We start from the raw sequence: 20,710 nt of genomic DNA on the forward strand, positions 1-20,710 counted from the left end.
CCCCCCCCACCTCAGTGCTAATGAGAACAACAAAAAATCCTTAAATCAGAACTGTTATGTTTTGAGCAGCATACTGAGTGTAAATTCTTCTTGATGTATTATATATCTGTGGCATATTGCATTGTAGTATATATTTAAGTGCATCATTTTATTGTACCGCATGAAGAAGACATGGCTGATACAATAAATATGATTCATTTAGTTCTGCTGCTGTGCATTAAAACTTGTGAACAAAGTAACACTATACTTTTTCTCCCTCCCTTCTTCTTATGTGTTCCCTTGTATTTACTAATAGTTTCTCTGCATTCATTATCTCAAGCATTCTGTACGGCATCTGAGCTACTTTCATCAACATTTTAACAACCATATTCACATCCTAATCTTAACAGGGGGATCTGGTATCACTGGCATTCCAGCACTTGCATCAGCTGTCATCATTTTCTCTTTGGATCCCATCTGACACATTATTTTATACATCCATAACTATATTACATATATATATGTAGATTTAACAATACTAAACCGTAGGCTACAGAGTCTGCGGGCATATTGAAATTAATTTATGATTTGTCATAAGAAAGAGAGAATATTTACTCAAGAAGCAGAAATGAAGTTTCTCATCTATAATTGAAACACATCAGTAGCAAGAGTGCTCAAAATTTCAATGGGCAGCAATAGAATTTTATGCACTATACTCCCTGATAATTAGAATTTATATGGATTTATCTCACTGTACTGCAGAGGTTTTTCATATAAGTAGTTCAGTCTTCTTGCTCAGTAACCAGCTATGTTGTTGCCATTCCTGCACATCTAAGGTATCCTAAATTGTTTGTCATTTTACAGGTAATTTTCTACCTAGAAGTATTTTTCAGCACGCTAGTGTGACTTGAATTCTAATGGGCTACAAAGTATCACATTCCCCCTGAAACATACAAGATAAACATGTCTTTGTGCTCTCAAGAGTATCTTGAGACAAGGCTAATTCTTCAGATTATGCAGAAAGACAAAAGTGGGTTTATAGTGTTGTGTGATAAACACTTCACTGAAAAAAAAAAAAAAAAAAAAAAAAAAAAAAAAAAAAAAAGCCCCAGAGTTATAAAAACACTCATAATCCTTTGGAAAAGAGTGAATTTTACTTTGGCTCATGGACACTTGTGGGAAAGAAAACCAACAGAATAAAAAGATGAAAGAAAACACACATAAAAGCACAAGTATTGGCTAACGTTGGGGGAAATTTTCTGTCAAGTTCTCTGAACAGAGTTTTCTTGGTACTTTTCTCTTTATGAGGGACAACACTGCAAGCATTAGAGTGGAGAGTACTGGAGAAATTCTTCTTCTCTAAAAACCATCAGAAAAGTACTTGCAATAATCAAACTCAAACAACCATCTTGCATTACCTTTGCCTTTCATTACCAAGATAGTGTAATGCCATCGAGCAAGTCTCTGTATCACTGTTATTATGGCAGTTATGAAAAATGTGAAGTTTACAGGTACAGTACATGGGAGTATACTACCCTCCTTCCAGTTTGTTCATGGAAATTTCAGATACGTTGAAGAAGGAGGATTTAGATAGATCTTTTTTTGTTCCCTGGTCTCCAAGACACTTCCTTCTCTCGGTGTCAGGGGAATGGTAGGAATCAGTATTGTCAGGAAATCCAGCAACGTCTTCTAAGAGCTGGGATAACAGCTGTTCAGCTGTGTGTCATAATCCCTATTTCTTTCTGCTGAGAGTCAGATGCATTTAAAAACTGATTCTACTGTTCCATCACTGCTGCTTGTGATGTTCCCAATTGCTATAGCTTGCAACACAGTGACAACCACAAAGTCTTTGGTGACTACACTTTGCATTTATATATATCCCAAAGGATACCAAAGTGTTTTATACACCAGGCACACAGCAATCACTTCATCTACCCGTGAATCAGACACCACTGGGGTGGAATACAGCAGATGTTTAACAGCATAAAGAAGTATTACACAACAGTTTTAAGACAGAAAGTGAAAAATGTCTTATCAAAATGACACTACAGAAGGAATTTAGGAAGGCAGAATGTAATTAAGCTAACTGCAGTTTATACAAGGAACTGATGGTAACATATTATTCTTGCAAAAAAATGTCGTAAAATCTTTAGCAGACAGGAGCAGTAAGACTTCAGTTTTACATCTTACCTGTAAAGTAAATCTTTCAGCAGCTCAATGGCCTTTAACACAATACTGGAGATAGATAACTGCCAGTATTTATAAGGTGCAATTAACACAAGATAGTCAACTATTGAATGACAAGAACAGTATTAAATATCTTAAAAGATAATAAACCAGTGTCTGATCACTAGAAGAGCCAGACAATAAACACTGATATCAGCACAACTCTGGAAAAAGAGTTGTGCTGATATCAGTAACTTCCAGTGAAGTTACTGTGGATTTGTATCACTGTATGAGACACCAGATTCTGTCACAGACCCTACAAATACTTCGTGTGGTCAAAATATTAAATACTGAGTAATCTTTGATTTCTATACAATATTTTCTCCATTATCTTAAGAACATATCACATGTTGCACTGTAGCATTGTTACTGATTGTTGCTGATTTGTTATTAATTTGAGTTGATTTTAATGATTTTTGGTGATTTTGATAAGGAGTGATTAGGCCTAATCAATTAAATGGAATTTTACAGGAGTACTGGTTTTATAAAAAGACAGTAGTGTAATGTTTTAAGTAGTGATGGAAATACTATATTTAGCAACCAGTTATACTGCTACAAAGTCCTTTGCAAAGTCCCAGACTAATGCCACGTAGGCTGGTAATAATCATTAACCAGATTTCCATTCAAAGAATAAGACTCATGACCAGGTACCATTGTCAGACATTGTTCGGTAAGGATGGTTTATTGCCCTGTAGACCAGCTGTTCTAAAAGATACGTTGTGAAAGGGCCTCAAAGCATGTTATAATTGCAATGTGAGCCAAAATCCTTGGGTCAAGGACATTGGAGGGTCTTTCTTTTGAGTCAGTGGTCTTTGGTGGTCACAAAAGCAGCCCCCCTACTCAATTCAGGACTTAAGTGCGCATGACTGGAAAGAGGTGGGAATAACAGTTAGGGCAATTATAATGTTTATGCATGAGAACTGTTTATTATGTATTGCTGTATCCTTTATAATCAATATGCTACATGGATTAGGTATACGCTGTTGATGAGGCAACCCCCCTACACACTCAGCCATTAATAAAAGAGTGTCTGCTTATCTGCATCACATCGGTGTCAATAAATTCTTTTATTTCATTTTTGGTCACAGCATGACTCTGATTGGCTCATATTTTTTACAAAATGTTCACCTAAACCGCATCAAAACCCAGCAAAAATATGGAGCTTTTTTTTTCTCCCAGTAGCTTTAAAATAAAGGAAACCTCATGCCAATAAATTGTTTATTATTTAAACTTGCACATAGTGTAGCTTAAGTTTTCTTAATTGTAACACCAAGCAGGAGGGCAAGAGTGAGAGCAATGGTGGTGGGGTTTTTTTAATCTCTACATAACAGTTCATGGAAAGGCTGTTATGGGTAAATCTTTACAAGCTGTCAAGTTTCTCTCTATGCGTATTCCTCATTTTCCAAAAATCTTGGCCACAAGACTCACTGTAATTTCATGCCTTTTTCTGTGGTACTGCTTAAAAAAATCCAGAAGAGAAAACTAAAATTTTAAGTACATAGAGAAATACTGCTGCTACAGAAATAAAGAAAAGAACCATGAATTATGCAAGGCCAAGCATACTATAAAATAAAATAATCTATATACATTATGGACAGCAGTAGCAACGCAGAGTCATCCTGATGACTGTGTAAAGGCAAACCAGTGAGCTAACTGCTAGGAAAAAACATAGTCTTTTAGGTATTATTGTAAGTCAGTGGTTGAAATTTTAGGTCACTACTTAACAAATGAAAAGAATGAGATTCTTGTTTCCCTAGGAAGCATGCATGCAATAGAACACTTCGAAAAAACTTGGGTCTGAAGCCTTGCTTAACTAATGTGACAATTTTGCAACTTTCACAATTCTGCTGTGACTTGTTCCTAAGAAGGAAGTTAGTCCATTTTAATTTCAACATTTACTGAATCTTCAAGTTGTACACATATCTGAAGACAGCTGAAGGTGGAATTACTTGTCCTGAACCCAAAGTTCACCCTTAGATTTGCCCATATTCAGCAGTCAAGTCACTCAGAACACACGCATTTTATGATCTCAACCTTTACTGAATTATTTTCATTGAATGGTATCAGGAATCAGGACTTTAATCACTGTTCTTAATGCTGTCTGAAGTCACTTGTTAAGTTTACTAATGGTCATGCTCAGAAATCCCATTACAATATGCAGAAATGTCATTTTATAATCCTGAATAGCAAAACTAAATCCCTGGAAGCTTCAAAGTTCAAAGTAAAGGGCTAATAAGAAAGGCACATTCTCACACAGGCACTGATGTTTGTGAAGGTTTCATTCTGGAGTTTTGGTTGTTTGGGTTTTCATTTGTTTTTGTTTGGTTGGTTGGGTTTTGTTTTTTTTTCATTTAACAAGAAAAGATACTACATAGAGTGCATAGAAAATTTGTTCTGTTTGAAACTACAGGCTTTGCATAGCACTTTAAATGTGCCATTCATATTTCCTGAATTTAAGGAGTGTTTCCGTGAGGATTCTTAGGTATTATTAATTTTGCAGATATGAAATACATAGCTAGTATATGCAATTTCTGTACCTAAATTCCTAGATTTTAATTCATTCTCTGACTATGCAGAGATTTTCTACAGAATTGGAAAGAGACTACTTCCTAGACAAATTCTGTATTTTCAAAGAACACAACTTTGTCACAAGCAAAATAACACAGGATATAAAGATTACCGAATATCCATATGAATTTTTAATGCTTATTTTAATATTGTATGCTAATTTATTCCCAATATTAACAACTTCAGAATTTATTTTGCCAACTGACTGGCAGTTAGAAACACAAATGCACTTTCTTAGTCCCAGCACAAAGTAGGCCATCACTTGCAATAGAAGAGGTCTATGCCAAGTTCAGGAATACTAGTAATAGTACAATTCCCTGAACTTAGTTTGTTTCATTATAAGTCAATGCCTTTTAAAAGTATTAATCCCATGAACGATCATAGAATGGAGAATGAAATGTGACTCCTAACTGGCAGGCAGATGCTCCACCTCCTCAGTAAATATTCTCTGTCAGTAGTAGAGCAGAATAGTTGTGAATTGAAATAAACTAACTCTCTGGTCAATATAATAGCTTTAAGTAATAAAATGTTGGGGGTTTATTTATTTAAAGGAAGTTATAACTTCAGTAGGTGATAGAAATTAGGAGGCCCTGTCAACAGACCATTATAACTCAGCTCCACAACTCTCACTGCAGCTGCTACAACTGGAAAATGTGTAGAAGCAGCCCAGGAAATCTTGTGAGGAGTCAGTCAGGAAGACAATCACATGCCCAGATGCTACACTGGAAACACAAATTTGAGAGATTTCCATCTGGGATCTTGCGTCTGCCAAATTTGTCACGTAAGTGGTCACAGCAGTTAGGTTCTGTGCTCCAGATGAGAGGGAAAGGCACCAAAGGGAGGAGCTCTTTACCACCCTGCAATCAACAGGAAAACGCTGTGCCAACTGAAAGTGCAATCATATCTACAGCAATGTACTAATGAGCTCTGAAAACGTTTAGCAGAATAAGAGAACACTCTGGAATATAGAGAGATCAGACACGCTGGACATAGACATCAAATTATATGGTAACGTTTATGATTAAAAATCTTCATTAGCCATAAACTGCCTGTAAAACCAACCAAATCAAGCTGTTAGTAAAACTGTGCTGGATTGCTTGGCTTGCTCACTTATCTGGGTTCTTTCTTCACAGGCAGCCGAACCATTAGGAGAAGCATTCACTCTTCAAACTCTTGCCTGAGAGAGACCAACTATAAATTGGGTTTTATAGATAAATATTAGAAAGTTGATTGGTCAGTGAAAAAAAGACGACTCTAATTAAACCAAAAAACCCCCCTCAAACCTCCAAAACAAAATGCAAAAAAGAAACATTTCACACCCTCGATCATTCTGGGATAAAAAGTATTAATGTTTCATTCAAAAATTTTCTCCTAAGAGATTAACAATGCAACAAGTAAAACTATCTTCCGGTCCTGTGTTGACACTGAGCTATATATATATATCCTTGGTAAGATGGAGCATTGCCTTACTCCACCTTTTCCCTAGGTTAGATTACAAACTGAGTGGAGGCCTGTCTTGCAGTGTTTCTGTGCAGCACCTGATACAGTAACTTGACTATTTTATTTAGAATCTACTATAACAAAAAGAAAAAAAAAAATCTGAAACAGTGAGCCCTATGGATACTATAAACCAAAAGTTTGGCAACCTCCAGAAGTCAGAAAACCCATTTTGACCAAAAGCAATAGCCAATCTACTGCATTTCTAAATAACATAATTAGGAAACACAGACGGTATATAAGTTTCATAGGGTGGACCCATGTGACAAAGGTGGTCAATAAATTGTATTCATGGGCAAGTGCATTGGTTGAACCTGTCACAAACTTTACAAGAGAACAAAAACAACCTGAAAAATCTTTTTCCTTTAAGATGTCCTAATTCTTTGTTAGTTTTCTTTAAGGAAGAGAAAGATTGTCTCAAGATAAGGAGATTCTCCTGAACTGACCCTAATAAACCATGAGGCACACTCTGATACGGCTAATGCGTGTTAATGAGGGAACCATATGAATTCCATTTGTTATTCTTGATAATATATAGCCTTGGGAAGACAGCAAATTGGGGAAGATACAGAGTGACAAATCATCCCACTCCTTCTGGCTGTTTGCTCCAGTACTTCATTAATTTATATAGTAAATGTGGGAAATATCAATATATCATCAATATTAATGTAGTACCACTATGGGTGTAAAATATTTATCTGGGACAGCTGGTAATGATGTGCTCTCTGTCACTGTTCTTTATGTCAGCCCTCTGAGCTTGAGATAATTTTTCCTCAAATAACAATATACTTGCCTTTTTATTTTCCCTAACAATATGGTCTGCCCGTGCACTGCTTACAGGTTTTGCACAGGTACAGTGTATCTTTACAGAATAAAATCCCTTCAGAAGTGAAGAGGTAACACATGCAAGCAGTACAGCTGTCATAATTGCACAATTGGTTTCTGAATGTGTGGAGAACAAAGAAGTCTTTTGTGTTTCCCCAGACCAGGGATTGCAACCTGAATTCTCAGAGGTTGACAGGCTATATTTTGGCTAGATTTCCAGACCAGATGGCACTAAAGGGCAATACTAGCTGGCCTTGATGCTTTAAAATCAGCCAGCCCATTTCTTTTGACTGGTTATCCAGACTTCCTTATTTTCAATCAAGGCTATTAAATAAATGAGGCTGAATTACAACATATTCTAATGTTATTTCTTGAAATTTCAGCTACTGAACCAAGACAATAAAACAAAACAAGCTTCTTATTACCTCACAGTGAATTACCCGTGGAACCACCATGCTTATTTCCTACAACGATTTTCTTTAGAAGAATATAAAGGAAGAGCTAAAGGGGACATTAACAAACAAAACCAACAAAATCCTAGCATCTCCAGATTATGCAAAAGCTGATTTGTGAACAATAGATCTGACTGAAGTGGCTTTACATCTTCCTCTTGAATGCTGTGTCCATTTCTTTTACACAGTACTCTTTTTGCTGCATTCCATGAGTAAACTAGACCATCTTTGATAGAATTCAGAGTGGTTAAAATTTTTTGGAAGATAACACAATTCCACACCCCTCTTCTGAAAGCAAACAGTAATTTTCCTCCTCTGTCACCCCAGGTGGCGATGCTTCTTCAAACTTCTCTCCCTACTCTACCACCTTTCAAAGCATAGGAAGCTGTACATTTGAAAGATTCACAGAAAGATGGTTCCAACTGTTTGCTGTGTTATGCAAAGCAGTAAATCATGCAGTACTGATTTGCTGATTGCTAACAATTTTTTCAAGCACCAATAGATTGCAATAGGTCCATTACCTCAGATAAATTCTTCATAAGAGCCATGGAAAACCCTGCAGCAGATGAATAAACTCTCAGTCAGAAATGTTTTAAATGTTGTTGTAAAGAGGTGCACAATAGTAGATATCATGATTCTGAGAAAACACGTAAGCAGTAAAAGATAAAAAACAGATCTTCAGCCAATAACATAAATAATACGTAAATGGAATGTGTCATAAACTTCACAAATCAAAGAAAATTCATCTTGGATTAGTGTGGCAGGAAGGACAGGTTTAAAAGGAGTGATGTGCTCAGCCTCACAAAATGAGTGCATTAATAAGAAAACACCCAGAGATCTAGAGAAGATTCTGTGACAGAAAAGCTGTAATAGAACTGAAATTGCACTACTAAGAGAGTCTGCATTACCCTACATCATAGGCTTTGAGAGGACCACTGTTTTGGACGTTATAGTTACAGAAGAAAAAAGTAAAACCAAGAGCATATATATACTCAGTGGTGATTATGCATCAATGTGTGTGTGTTGGTTATTTTTAATAATTTTTTTTTCTCTAAGTAGGAGTTTATTTCACTTGGGAACTGTATATAATGCAAAAAGGCAGTATTTTCCCTACTTAAAATCAGTGATTATTCTGAAAAGATACTGAGACAACATTCTGTGCTTGATGTGTTTTTTCCCTCAGAAGTCATAAGAAAACACATAGTAAAAATTTATATAAATTTTATATTGTCTTTTTGGAGATTTTTTTCTTAGATGGGCATTGGATTGTAACTTGTTATCTTGAGATGTCTCAGTTGAAAATATAGCATTGATGAGATTGAGATTACAGGTTCTCTGCAAATCTTCTGTTAGGAAAAAAGAAACAACAAGAAAAATTAAAATAACATGACCAGAGGTTTTGAACTATTTTGAAGACTTGGAGATGCTCAGCTGAAATGAAACAACAAACTTGGAGTTCAATGAAATAAAAATAACATATTCAACATAGAAATACTGAATTTAATATTACAGATAGAGTGTAATTGTTGATGGAATCAGTAACTTGGTTACCTACAGAGAAAAGAATCTGGAGTGAAAGAGAGGGTGCTGGAGCTGAGAGGACAATGAGGAAGACCTGTATCTAGTATGGCTGACAAAAGCAGCAATGTTGCAACGCTGTTTAGGCAGAGCTATTGAATGGACAAGGGATTCAAATCTTAATAGAAAGCTTCAAATAAAAAGAGAATTGGTATATACAAGTTTCATTTCTAGGACTGCTTTCACCTGAACATCCAATAAGTAGTACATCTCAAAATTTTTACCTCTGATCATCTTTTCACAGCCAAATAGACAGAATGTTGAAGACATCTTGAAAGCTGATCCTGTATTCCTACAGGGACAAAGCTCAAGATGTAAGTGAGCTACACAGTTTTACATGTGAATGGTAAGATCCCTAAAAACACTTTCTGGTTATGAAGAGTGTGTAAAGCTTCAAACATGGATAAAACCAGGTCCTGGAAATCCCAAGAAGGAAGAAGATAAGACTGTTACCCAAACATTTCTCAGGCCAATGATGACTGCAGTTTGAGATTACTAGTTCATAGACTGCATTTTTTAAATGGTGATGCAGGTGTCTGGAGAGATAAACACATCTCAGAGACTGACTGAACCATAAGGTTTTTATGTATATGGACTCTAGAGCTGGTATTTGTAGTCAGTATTTTTAAGATTAGCTGTAGAGAAAGAAATAGGGAACTTAATCCTTGAAGGCTGTGTAACTCATTCACCAAAGTGCTCTAACAGGTTTAGGCAACAAATAAAGCAAACCTTTGTGAAACAACCTGTTTTCAAGTGATTTTAAACACACTGTGTTCCTTGTTTCAGTTCATTTTAATTATTTAAAATCTTTCTCTTTTTAACCAGCATAAATTCTGTAAATAAAAGCAATTCCATGTATAAGAGACCCTGTTCCTGTTCACGACTTATTTAAAAGCTTCTTTGAAATCCTTCAAGTGTGTCTTATGGAGATAAGCTTAGAAAGCTACTCAACTACTTGCATTAATTTCAGAAGAAATACATAGCTGAAAGAATAAAGAAAGGGACAATAGTGGAGACAGATTTAAAGAGCAGAAGACGACCTGCATTTTATGTTGAACTGAGACAAATGAATCACCCTGCACATATGTGCATTATAAATGTTTCCTTACATATAAGTAGGCAAGCTAGGATCCAATGGGTTTCCAACAGACAGTACTTCTCATCATGCATATTTCTTCTGCATTATTCTCAAGCAAACCAGGCTCACCAGTTTGTGGATGGGAACAACAGAAATCAATCTTGCAAGAAGGTATTAAACCAAATAGGAAACCTAGTAACAGGACAACAGGTTTTGTTCTGTAATCTGGCTGTTAATGGAACTCTCCATATTCATGTACCTGGAGATGTTTTGATGCTGAATGGTGCATGTGCAGTTTAAAGGGGTAGAGCACGGCATGGCAGTGCAAAATGCCTAGTGCACACAGCTCAGCAGGCAGACACCAGCTTAAGTCACAGGGTCTTAAACAAAGATTCCTGAGCAACTCATCACAATGCACAAAGTTCCACAGTCAAACATTACTGCAAGTCTTAATCTTTTTCCCTTAAAAAAAAAAAAAAAAAATGCAAACTCATTGTATAGGAAGTCTATAAAATAATTCAAGTATTCTGGAGTCATAAGTTCAGAACCCTTGATCATCTTCCATAAAGAAATATTTATACTCAAATTCTTCCAAAACTAGTGAGAGTTGTCTCATGAGTCAAGGTGAGCTAGAGAGCCAATATAGAGTCAATATTATCCTGGTTATTGCAGGTGAAAAGATAATATTAATTCCATTCCTACACCTGAAATTGTTTATTTTTGCTGTGTAAGATTTGAAGTACTCAGAGCTAGTCATTCTGGCATTAATTGCTAGCAGAAACACTACTGTAATGCTTAAGCTCATCTCTGCCTTGTGGTCAGTGACAAACTTATTTGAGGTTGTAAACAAAAGTTAGACCTATTATATTATTCTTGTCAAAACAAACTTATGAGAAATGTGAAGCATCAAATATATGTATAAATATATAAACTGTGGCAAACGACAATGAAATGAAAGATTTAATGTTAGCTGGGGCATGAAACTTAAAGAAGATAAAGACTTAAAAATTGAAGTGAATTAAGATATTTATTAAAATTATCTAACAATCTGTACACTTTATTGCTATAAATAAGCATTTAACCACACACTGATTAAATCTTTGACTAAGCCTGTATATCATATCAGTAGTTGTGATGTCCAAGTGGAGACACAGGCATTTCATAATCTATTTTCTGGTAAAAAGCATTGGGTTTAAAATGGTTGTTCTATACTAATGGATTGAAAAAGCCTTTTTCAGTAAGTATTCCTGCATATAAACTCATTAGTGAAATGTACTGCAAGATAATGCAAAGGAAACAAAAAATATAAACCCAAGCAAGGACCGTTATTTTTGTAATATATCATTTATATAATGACATTAGCATTAGTTTATTAATTTTTTTTTCAGTTTTCAGAAGAAAACTATTGTAATCTGTTCACAGTCCTGAATGTCTAGAAAATATTTTCATAAAATAAATATATTGAATTCACCTGACCATTTCCTCAGTTTCTTTAATAGAAAAATGGAAGACAAAACCAGATAGGCTTTATAACATGTCTAGATTTCTAAAAAACTGAATCCTATAACACTTAATTGATAAGGAAGTTAATTTCCAAATTGAGATAATCATAGATTATCATAGATAATCTGCCAGACACCTTGCTCTTTACACTGAGAGTGTCAAGGTCAAGTACCTGCTGATGTGTGCAGGTGTCCAAGTCTTAAAACATTGGGGGATTTACAGGCTAAACTGGAAACCATTAATTCAATCAGGAAACTTTTAACAAACCAAAATAGATGATGTAACTTGCACTCTGAATATACAACATCTATTTAGAATGGTGGTTTTGAGGACAAATTAGTCAACGATGTAAAACTGCAACTGCAGTATTAAATACCACAAAAATGCCATTTAAATAATTATTCATTTTGTATTCAGAACAAGTTTTCAACAGCACTAAGTGTGGCCTCAGGCCTCATTTACATTGAACAACTACCCATTGTCATACCATTATGTTGTTCAGCGTTCATTTATTAAGCACTGAACACCAAGACCTTTTGAAGAAACATTATGTAGATGGTAACAAAGCTATCATACTGAACACTGAATATAGGTGAGATTGATTCTATCATTTCCTTACTGACCTTGCAATCCTACTGGCTTTAAAGGTAATTTTTGGTATGCAATCATAAATTACACATGGTTTAAATTTTTATTGTGTATTGGGGTTTTTTTTTAAGTGTACCAAATATCAAAAAGACTTTAGATTTATAACTCTACTGTGATACTAATAAACTTATTACTAACTTTATTGCGCAGATTCTCAGGCCTAAATTGTGAAATATCCTCTCATTCTGGTACTTGAGTGGACATGACTAGAAAGGCACCAAACCCCAAAACATTCAGTATACCTGTAATTGTAATGAACTTGTCTGATGTTATACAAGTAACACCCAACAGGACAAACAAAAGTGCCTAGGACTTCTTGACCAGGTTCCTCTGCCTGATTATACAAAACTTGTATTTGTCAGAGACAAGCATATACACAAAAATCTGACTAGTTATTGAATGTCAGAAAGGACGTATGTGACTGACCTCAAGCATGATTGCTGAAAGGAAGTCAATGGTGCTGGAGTGGGGATTAGTGATAGTAATGACCTGAAAGTAAAATGAAGATATAATAGCTCTTCATAGAGATTAGAATCCGAAGTGGAACGAGGAAGAATCCAGCAACAGTAAATGAAAGGGACTAGTAACATGAATCTGACATGGTAAAGAAAGGAGGTGGGGAGAGTGGTGGTGAATATTCCCCATGATCACAGAGAAACAGTACAGGTAGGTCTGGATACTCTGAGGAAGTGTGGAGACACGAATCCTCCTACATAGCTGTGGTATGGCCTGTATGTAGTTAGGTTACATGTGAGTGAGATGTGCAATATTTTCATGGTTTAAGGATTATTATTTGTTGTTTAAGAAGATGGTTTCATGTACTATCATTACTAATTTTAGTTATGGATTTCTTAATTTTAATTAATCAACACAGAATTGAATGAAGCTAGGCCTTGTATGTTTCCCTGGCATAATGATGCCCACCGACTGATCAATTCTCGCAGCACACCATTATGAAATTAGTGTGCGATATGTTGGCGAAAGGAGTGAAAGGTATCCAGATCTGCAAACTGATTCTTGTGTTCCAGCGCAATGGTTAGCCTGAGACAAATTGATAGATAATACAGGCATCATGAGGTTGCTCCTGCAGCAGCTCCTGTGTCTCTCATTCACATCTCCATTTCCCTCCTCTGTTCAAATGAAGACATGCACAAGAAAGTTCAAAATACAGCGGGTTAGAAGGAAATAAACCAGATTGTGCCCCATGTAATCACAGTCTTTAGATTAATTACTTATGAAGGATGCCAGGTCAAGAAAGTCAATAATTAATATATTGAAGATAAAATCATGGAATGCTCTGGGTTGGAAGGGACCTTAAAGAGTATCCAGTCCCACCCCCCTGCCACGTGCAGGGCAACCTTTCACTAGTCCAGGTTGCCCAAAGCTCTGTCCAACCTGGCCTTGAACCCTTCCAGGGAGGGGGCAGCCACAGCTGCTCTGGGCAACCCGTGCCAGGGCCTCACCACCCTCACAGGGAAGAATTTTCTGCCTTATATCCTATCTAAATCTACACTCTTCCAGTCTGAAACCATTACCCCTCATCCTATACCTACACTCCCTGATAAAAAGTCCCTCCCCATCTTTCCTGTAGCCTCTTTAAATATTGAAAGGCCATTCTAACTTCTCCCCAGAGCCTTCTCTTCTCCAGCTGAACCCCCCAACACTCTCAGCCTGTCCTCACAGGGGGGTGCTCCAGCCCCCCCAGCATCTTCATGACCCTCCTCTGGCCCCACTTGAGCAGGTCCGAGTCCTTCTGATGTTGGTGCCCCAGAGCTGGACCCAGCACTGCAGGGGGGGGGTCTCACAAGAGCGGAGCAGAGGGGGAGAATCACACCCCCCCCCGCTCTGCTGCCCACACTGCTCTGGGTGCAGCCCATCAGATAGACAATGTCAAGTGCATAAAACAGAAAAGGGGTCATTACTTCATTGCAAGCACTGACTTAATGCTTAGACCAGCTAGATCACCCCCACGTGCTGCAGTCCTCCCAGCACTGAACGGCAACAGCAGGGGCTGCTTCCCACAGAGTCCCAGCCTTCTTTAGGTACAGTGGCCTGCTCTGCTGTGAGTTCCTCCACAGGCTTCAGGTGGGCATCTGCTCCTCCCGTGACATCTGTGGGTGTCAGGGGGGCAGCCCTGATGTCTCACCATGGGATACAGGGGAGCCTCTGCTTTGATGACCTCCCCCTCTTCCTCCTCCTTCTTTCCACTGACCTCAGTGTTCACACAGGTGTCTTCCTCACAACTCCAACTCCTCCTCACAACTCCCACTCCTCCCAGGTTCCCTTTCTTAAATATATTATCACAGAGGTGCATCCACTGTCACTAATTGGCTCAGCCTTGGCCAGAGGCAGGTCTGACTTGCAGCTGGGGAGCTTTGAGAAGCATCTCACAGGGAGCCACCGCTAGAGCCCCCTTCTCAGCTACCAAAAACCCCGTCACACAAACCCAGCACACCTCTCTTCCCCCATTCATACAAACTGCTTCATGTAAACACTTGTGATGAGACTTTTCCCTTTAATTCATTACTACTAGACCAATAAAACAGCAAATGTCAAAGCCAGAGTGTGCAGCCAACTAAAAGAGCTGGCATCCAGAAAATAAATTGTTACTTAACAGATCTACATTATTACTTTATAAACAAGTACAACTGTTTTCATGAAAGATATGTGCACATTGAATCTGAAACTGCCCTTGTCTAATCAAGTCTATATTTCAAGATATGGATTTTCAAGCAATAAAAAGGATGATGTCTCTTCTCCAGTCAAAGATAATTGATGCAAGCAGTTCAGAAGAAGAAAAAAAAAACAACAAACCTGTAAAATTTATCTAACAATAGTATTCACAGTTTTATGTTATATGAGTAGGTAACAGTCAGAGTGACAATATATATCACACACATATACGTATTTAACTGCAGTTACTCCATACCAGAATTTATTTAATATTACTATTAGGGGAAAAGAAAAAAATGTCTTTTATCCTTTAAGGTAGACTATCTGGATTCATGCTCATGAATTTCAAACTTCCAAGACATAGCTTAGTTAGTGGCTGCAGATTCCTTTGAATCAGTATTTCAGTAGTCAGTGAAGTTTTATAATTTTCTATTTCACTGGAAGTACTCCACATGGTTAATGAATGTTTTTTAATATTTATGCTACCTGACAGGAATAATGTAAACGTATTTTCTAAATGTCAGTTAATAAGTCTTACAGAACTGGAAGCTCAAATCCTAGGGAATTTATCTGGGAAGAAAAAAAAAGGCTCTTTTCCCTTACACAAACACTTCTTAATCTACAGTCATGTGGTTACACTGCCCCTCAACCCTGCAAGATTGACAGACATTTAGTGACAGGCACAGCCAGCAGGCATTAAGAACACCAGCTCCGACATGGCTTCCATATCCAGAATATCTGTGGAGAACAGCAAATGCTAGAATAGTATCCATTACATGGTCCTGTTGTTATTCTGGTTCTTTACTGGTGGCCAAATTCTCCCCTGTCCTGCCGGCAGCTGGACCTTTCAATGCAGACACTGAAGTAGGACCAAGGTATTTGCAACGCATCGTTGGTCGCAGGTTTAGGAGGACAGCATTGTCCAGACAAAGAAATACCTTTGAATGCTGTGGATGACTCAGGCTTTCTAAATAGAAATGTCAATCTTTTCTTTTCTGGATTTTGTTCAGTCTTCCTTTGCTCAGTTTGAGTTCCTGCTTGAATCATTTGCTTAGTTATACTTGTGAGTGGAGAAGTAGTAGTCGATTACCGCTCAGGTTGTTTAATTCATTATCACAGGTCTCTGGGTCAAAAAATATTACAAGAAAACTCAGAAATTTTTTTTTTTTTTTTTTTTTTTTTTTTTTAATTATTGCCAGTCACTGACTGCATATAACCCTTTTGTTAATCAGGCAGATAGGTAGTACATCAGTATGTCAGTACATTTAACTCTACGTTCCCTGGAAGAACTATTGCAGAAGATATTTTTTAACTGACTGCTTGCTGTAGCAAGCCAATAGATGTCTCATTTTCTGGGTATGTCAGAATGAGTCTGAACAAATATTAGGATGTCTTCTCCAGAGAGAAGTAGTATCATCTGCTAGAAAAAACTGTGGTCCTATTTTTTAGGAGCAGCTTTTTTCAGAATTTCTCACAGAAGTACTTTCAGCCACAGCATGAGTGTATTTTGTATGACACTCTGACCAGGATTTTGTTGGAATACAGCAAGACTGTTTTCATTAATAGAGTGATTACAGAATTTCTCCAAGTACAGGAATTAAAACGAATTGTAAGACAAGACAGCTGAGGAATTTTTATCTCTGAGAATTTCAAAAAGAACTCTGCCTTCGAACAAAAAATCTGTATTCTTTCATCATTGCCAATATCAGACCAGTTTGTACTGGATCTTTGCTCATACACACATGGACTGGTAGAAGGCCGGAAATAATCTTCCTCTTTTTTTTTTTTTTTTTTTTTTTTTTTTTTCTGCAGTGTCCAAGCACAATCTTGTAATGTAAATACAAAAGTTGTTTGGTTTTGGAGTATGTGCAATCTGGGATCTCCCTTATAATAACAGATACACACCTGACTAAAAGCCAGCACTTTTGCACAGTTTTTATCAATTCATTTCAGCAAAAATATTAATAACATTTACTAAGTCTTATACACTAAGTGACTGAAGAGAAATATGGTATTAAAGACTTTAAAATCTATATAAATATTTAAATCCCATGTTTTTCAGAATGGAGGGATGTTTGGATTTGGAGTTTGGTTCCTGCATAATAGTCAATTCTAATATGGAATCAATGTCTGCAGAATTCTGGCAAAAAATACCCTCTTCCATATTTAAAATTAGTGTCATCAGTAAGATCAGGAACAGCATTTTGCTACATAGGAGTTTGAGGATATTTTCAGTGTGACTTGTTTGTGATCCTTAGATGTATAAGCAGCTCACTTTTTGACTGAATTTCAAACATTACAGATTAAATTTTGTCCGTATCAACTAGGACTTTCTTGAAGTACCTTTTTGAAGACTGACATTGCTTCCTGTTATGTAAGATGCTTTTCAAATTTGTTAGTAATATATTACAGAAATAATCTTGTCTCTTTACGGGTTGTTTGGATCTGCATTCAGCAGTAGTATTGCTGCACAGCAAGGTTTGTGATTTCGGTGAGGAAAAAAAATGAAAGTTTTTTCAGCATCAAATAATGGGAAAGAAGCTAATGTACCATCATAGCTTGTTGTTTAAACCTAAGATTAAGAGAACAGAAAAGAAAATGTAATAACAATGAAGTTTACGACCTAAATATATGTAAAACAGCATAACCCTATGGTGAGAAGAATTGTTTTAATTTGGGATTTGGCGAGGGATGTCAAGTTTTCTGTAATTAGCCATTTATCATGAGAACTCATATTCCTGATATAAACATGCTGCTAGCACATGCAAGGGAAGAACAAAACAAACCCAAACTGTAAATTAAAGCAGCCGTGCTGACTTATGTTGCAATCATTATATGCCACCTTCAGCTAACATGCAATATTGCCCATAGAATACTCCTTAGGAATTCCTGCAAAAGAATAATAAACAACCAGTCTTTATCAAGATGTGGAATACTGGTCGCTTACACAGGCTTTCAGTTGAAGGACTATTTCATCAATGCCAAACAACAGAACAGCGTTTGCTTTTGTCAGGAGGGAAGGAAGCAGGGGACGGTCATATGTATGTCTAATAGTCTCGTGCACCTAACAAGATGCTAACAAGAGGAAAGAGTGCTCAGCTGAACTTTACTGGTCACTATGTGCAACCGCTTTAGAGAAACTCAGGCTGCAGTATGTGACAGTTACCTGTTTAGATTCACACATCTGCTACCTACAGTTTGATGACACCTGTTCTTCAGCACCCTCTTTTCTGATCTTGCTGCTGTCATGTAGCAGCTACCCTTCATAGAATACTAACATTTTTGGTAGTGGCACTTAAAATGTTCTGCAGCAACTAGACTATTTCTCTTTATTAGCCAACAGCTGCTAGATGTTTTTAAATAATTTTCACAGGGTTTGTACAAGTGTGGCAGCTAATTACTTATAATTTCACATCAATTTACTAATTTCCAGCCTAACACGATGTCCCTTGTCATAGATGTGCCAGGACTGGCTTTTAATGGCCGCAAACCAGCTGGCTGTTACTGGAATCAATTCATGCCTGATATGGTTTCCAGATTTCCTTACCTGTATGGGTTCTGAAAAAATAATTTAAAAGAAAAGGAAGAAATGTTGAAGTTTTCAAAATGGTCTTAACAAAGAAGCCTTTAATATTCTTTCCTTCACAACCCCTATAAATGGACTAAGTATAGCACAACTGCAATAGATCTTGAAAAGCTTTGCCTTTTTTCCACCATTCAAAAGATTGGAGGACTTTGCCGTACTACTTAAAATGATTAATATCTCAGATATTTTAGCCTTCATCATCCTCGTAAGCTATTCGAGTTGAATCTGCTTTTTGATATGTGAACTCAGAAAGACAGTAGAGAATTCATTTATACTGCTTTCCCAAAATTAGGACAGAAACTGAAGAACTTATGAGTGGCCTAATGCTATTTTGGATATTTGAAACTTCACTTAGAATTTTCGATTTTCTGGTTGATCCCATTCAACAAAACCCTTCTCCATACAAAATACTAATAAAAGTAATAGTCTATTTCAAAGTAATTTTTAGGGCCTAGAACATTCACAGACTAAATTTTTATCGTATTATTATTTTATCTGTACTAACAGGACAATGATACTTGGATGTTGTAGTGCCATCATGCTAAGTCTTATATAAAGCCATGAATGATTCACAAATGCATGCATCTTCAACCAGGCAACTATTTACAGTTTTGGACTAATCTGGCATGACAACACTTTGAATTTAAAATGCTGAATCTATTTACAAGGTTTACCTCTTTCTCCTCCTTTGTTCACCACTCCCCTAAATACATACAACTCATTATAAAATTTCAAACAAGGTGTTCCCTAAATTAATTAGAAGCAAAAAAAAATTTTCATGTTGAAAATGGAAAATCCATACAGATGTAAACCTGACATCCAAGATTACCCTCAGTAGTAAAAGTATCACTAATTTAGAGTGGAGTAACTGTTCTTGTAAAACATTAATTTCAGAGTTGGAATTGTTCTTCCATGAGATTCCATGGGGATTTCTGCTTGCATCATTTGTTAAGATTAGCAGAGGTTTTTCCTCCAACATCAAAGTGTCAAAGTGTTACTATTTAAAGTAACTCATTTTACGATTTTACATTAATGTAGAACATTAAGCAAATTTCTGACATATATTTGCGAATGTACATGTGCATTTTTACTGTAACGCATTAGCACAACAAAATGTGTATTCTAGCTCCAAAGTATATTTGTTTAGAAAAAATAGTTTTGTCTTCCAGTGGCTTTTCTTGTCCTTTTACAGATGAGAACCAGTGTGGATTTCAGATCTGAGTTATAGTTCCCTAGAAATATTTGGATCTAAGATTCTGATTCAAGCAAATCTTCAGTAAATGTTTTTAATGGCTAGCAAAAGGCTTAAGTGAGTATTTTAGAAGTCCCCAGCTTATATTTTGCACTAAGGCATGATACCAAATACTAAATGCAGTCATTCCCTTTCTTTACAACTGCACCAAAGTCTAACCAATGAGGAAGAAGGTTGTAACTGTAATTTTAGAAAGGTTGTTCCTTGTAGTGCACACACAAAAATCAAAGAAGCTGCTTTAAGAAACTCAATCTTTTTTATTTTAAGATACGGAAAAAAAAAAAAAGTTTCTCGGATACCTCAGACTAGTACGCTGAAGAACACAAGATAATGTCTGCCCTACCTTGTACATTTGAAAAGTAATCATTCCTGGTTAGTAGCAGAGCAACTTCAATGGGCATTGGCCTGTAAATCAATAGGCTGAATTCTCCTGGCCCTTTCCAAATTTCATTTTCCAATTCTACAGTAGGGATTAGTGTAGATTTAGCCCTGATAGACAGATAAAACTACTGGTATGCACAGACTTACTATTTAATAGACTGGATCTAAGGTATCAGTGGTTGTTGAAATGGACTGTCAGTTAATACAGATGGGAGAAAGAGGAGCAATCTCATGCTGTCCCTTAACACAATAATGCCTTTACTCTCTCCAGTCCTAAACCAGATGATTTCTGCCTTGTTCCTGCCTAATACGTACTTCATATACTAAAAGGCTTAGCAATAACTGATTGCAAGACTAGGGTATATAAAGAACTGTTACAAATTTTAAACTCTGGAATTTTTCTTAAATGATTCTGTTGTTTTGGGGTTTTTTTGGTTGGGTTTTTTTGGTTGTTTTTTTGTGGG

This window comes from Athene cunicularia (genome assembly GCF_003259725.1).
Source record: "Athene cunicularia isolate RWA chromosome 5 unlocalized genomic scaffold, athCun1 chr5_part2, whole genome shotgun sequence".
NCBI lineage: Eukaryota > Metazoa > Chordata > Aves > Strigiformes > Strigidae > Athene > Athene cunicularia.